We start from the raw sequence: 3,582 nt of genomic DNA, 5'->3' as shown, positions 1-3,582 counted from the left end.
CAACAAAAAATCGAAAAAAGCTTTATATAAATATAAAAGATTCAGAAGCTCTTGTTCTCTTATTGCGATGCTTTTTACAGACGCTATATGCGTTACAAAAAAAAGTGAAAACGATTATTAACACTGTTCGACGGTTGATAAATTTGTCGTGCGACAGTACCTAATTTATAATATTATCAATTTAATATATAGTTGTCAGATGTGAGAAGCGTCAAATCTTAATCCCGCATAATCAAAAATTCGTAATATGCTAAAGACTGAAAAAAGTGGTCGGGGCTATTTGTCTTATTTTTAATGGGGCAATGTGTCCACACACATTAATAACAAATTTTATTTTTTTATAGATAATAGATGCGTAACTGTAAAAGAAAGACGGATAAAACAGACATACCCAATAAAATTATACTTAGATGGAACGATTAAAAGAATGAAAATTGAGCGAGAATCTTTTCGCAAAAACGTATATTCCACCTATGAATATCATTTATCCTACCCCTATGGAATATATGGCAAAAATGAAGGGTCTCTACAAGTTTTTTTTTTTTTTTTTTGTTAAATACAAAGAGTAAATATTTCACATTTCTAATATTTTTATAGTATATAAAGTTTTTATTGGTATAATTTATTTGCCTTAGACATAGTAAATAGTACTCGATAAATTAATTTTTTTTTAGGTACAATGTATATATCGGAGTTACCCTATACGTAAATGCCGGCGGTGTCGTGCTAAAATCATAAAAAAAACAGGGGTTACTTTAAATTGTAATATCTCGCCAAATAATCCGCGTAAGACAGTTTTTTTCTCCAATTGTGTGCGCGAATGGGGGAAGGAGTTTTTGAGTCCAAAGGAAATCGAATTAGAATGTAAATTAATGTAACGAATTGTCTATAATTAAAACTGACTATTTACAAAGTTTATATTTACAATGTTTTTTTTCTTTTTCGCAAACGAAAGAAATAACGGACGAAGGCGCACGTGAAATGCAGCTTGACAATCGCACTTATCGCGAGCAGCAAAAGAAAATTCGAATACAGAGACTAGTAATTTCGAATCCGACCGACGAAAAGAGCACGGAATCGTACACTTGAATATGGAAGTAATCGCATACTGTTACTATAGCAGTACTGAGCTCGAGTGTGAGTCCGCGCGCGGAGAAAAATTTCTATTTCAAACTCTGCTCTGCACACGAGGAGAGACGGACCTGACTTTAAGAAAAAGACGTACTGAAAAGTATGTTTCTCTCTCTAACTTCTTCCGGACAGGGGTCTGTTATGTATTGTCAGTCCACCAGATCATAATCATTCTCTCCTACTCCTTCTACCCTCCTTCTCTCTTTCTTCTTTTTCTTCCTCTCCTCGCTCCTAGAATCCATTTGCCTTGGTTCTTCACAGATTCTCCTGCGGAGAAAACGTACTATAAAAATAATGTATAAGTAAATTATACATAGAAGATTAAAAACTATTAGAGTCATTGTGCAATATGTCGCAAACATCCCATCGTCAGGATTGCAAAGAATGGCAACATGCTAGTTGAAAAGTGTAATTTCTGATTGCCGATTGCCAGTTGCTATTGCCAAAAAGTTCAAAAATTCAACTTTCTTAACAACCGTAACTGTCAATAAGCGCAACCGGAATTAATAATTTTCAACTAGCCGTTGCCATTCTTCACGATTGGCGACGAGGCGTTTGCGACGTATCGTAGAATGACTTTAAATGTTTCATATCTCAACGCGTAGTTAAACTGGACATTGTAATTGATTTTGTTTTTAATTAAGAATATTTCAACTTTCTACATAGAATATACGTATACATTACATTGTTGTATACATATTTTATGTAAAATTTTATGTAAAAGTTGAAATATTACTATTCAAAAGCAAAAACAACACGAATGTTTAGTTTTAGGTACTAAACCGGGCTTTGACATTTTTACCTCAAACAAATAATGTAATTCTTATTCGTTTAACGTTTGTTCTTCAGGGTTGTCTTCCTCTCCTGTCCTCTCCTGTCCTTTCTCCAAAAGTCGTGGTTGACCCCTCTCGCCTCGACTGTCCGTGTGCGTGGACCACGCATCTTGCTGCGATTTTTCTCCTTCGCAACGCGAACAGCCTCCCGCATCTGAGCCTGGAATTCAGATCGCGTTGGTTTTGGAAAGAGCCGGTTCCTGCATACAGCATTTAGAAAAAAAGTATGAGATATATCAGAAACATAATATTAAAAATCTTTGTTAATAAAAGTGGAAAAATTCATACCGTATATTGCCGTAATCAAACGAGCTTTATACAAGGGTCGCTGTCCTTCTTCTCAGCCTCATCAGGTAAATTACCGCATCAGTGAATCGGGTAAGTTTTTCTTCAACCATAGATTTACGGCTTCTTTTAAATGGAAGCCACCGACATATTCGAAATAATTTACCTGAAAAAAATTAAGATTAATTAAAATGTATAATAAATACATATTTGAGTTAATGAGGGCAAAAGTGTTTTTAACTTACAGCATCGGAATAACCGTTCTGGTCAATGTTTTCGAATGCGTCCATCTGCTGTAATGTTGATATCGGAAATCCAGCAGGCTTTAAGCGGGGAGCACACACTTCTGCACAACGCATAATGCGTAAGCATAAGAAAATTGATTGGTCTATTTCCTTATGCACATGTGTATGGACCAATCAATTTTCTCATGCTTACGCATTATGCGTTGTGCAGAAGTGTGTGTCTGGGCCCTTACTGTCGCGGAATGGCGATCCTGTACGCATTTTAATATTTTTTTTAATAGTCCTTTCATTTGTCTGAAAACAAAAACATTATACACAAAGTTAGACTTTGAAATAAAAGGGCGTTTTATATTAATATATACAGGGTGCCCCTGAATTCTTGGTACTTTTTTCATATTTAGATAGAGCGAGCCAAACTGAGTCGAAAAGTCATGTACCATTTTGCAATTTTCGCAATAGTTGACGAGTTATTAATGATTAAAAATCGCCGTATTAGCCCGCCCTCCGCCAAATCCAAGCGCGCGGCGAGATGCGGCCGCCCCGTGGTCGGCGCGCGGGCAGTTGTTTACTACAAGCGGCGATGATTACGCACGAGCGGCGCGTAACGCCGGGCCCCTGTCCTAAGCGATGATAGTTTCTCTCCTTTTTTTAAATAGAAATAAAATTTTCTAACAACATAGAACATTTTTTTGTGCGTACGTATGTACATACGTGTGTACATGCATACAGAAAAATATCAATTGTGCTGCTTAAAAAAGCGATTACTCAATTTACTTTTTTTTTTAGTAAGTAACGGTTGTCTTTAAGAAAGAATATTTTCTTGATAATAGTTTTAAAATGTACAAATTTTAGAAAGAGTTTTTATCATGTACTATGTACTCCAAAAGAAGAATTTATACTCCTTCAAAGAACATAATAAAATTTTATCAAAGAAAAGTCAAAATAATAAATAAAGTAATATGAGGACCCTCGAGATTAAAATAGGAGAAGGCTATGAAAGTCAGACTCAGATCACAGTGCGTAATATCAGAAATAAGTGATTTATTCGTCGTTTTGATACATTACATCGATCCGTACGTTTCGGCTCA

At 35.5% G+C, this 3,582-nt stretch overlaps 1 long non-coding RNA gene across 2 annotated transcripts; it reads right to left on the bottom strand.

The window, feature by feature from the left end:
- Positions 1–611: 611 nt before the first annotated feature.
- On the bottom strand, positions 612–2,782 carry LOC112466929. 2 transcript variants are annotated; one of them, XR_003042199.1, is made up of 6 exons: positions 2,688–2,782; positions 2,495–2,595; positions 2,253–2,415; positions 1,934–2,164; positions 1,226–1,398; positions 612–726 (listed from the first exon to the last, which is right to left on the bottom strand). It is a non-coding gene; the product is annotated as an uncharacterized LOC112466929 (long non-coding RNA). The 2 variants fall into 2 exon arrangements; XR_003042198.1 differs by having other exon boundaries at positions 2,495–2,782.
- Between the last annotated feature and the right edge of the window lie 800 nt (positions 2,783–3,582).

The sequence above is a fragment of the Temnothorax curvispinosus genome, unplaced genomic scaffold (assembly GCF_003070985.1).
Source record: "Temnothorax curvispinosus isolate PA1 unplaced genomic scaffold, ASM307098v1 QBEX01016717.1, whole genome shotgun sequence".
Classification (NCBI taxonomy): Eukaryota; Metazoa; Arthropoda; class Insecta; order Hymenoptera; family Formicidae; genus Temnothorax; species Temnothorax curvispinosus.
The sequence above is the reverse complement of the archived record's forward strand: the minus strand, read 5'-3'. Positions and strand labels throughout refer to the sequence as shown.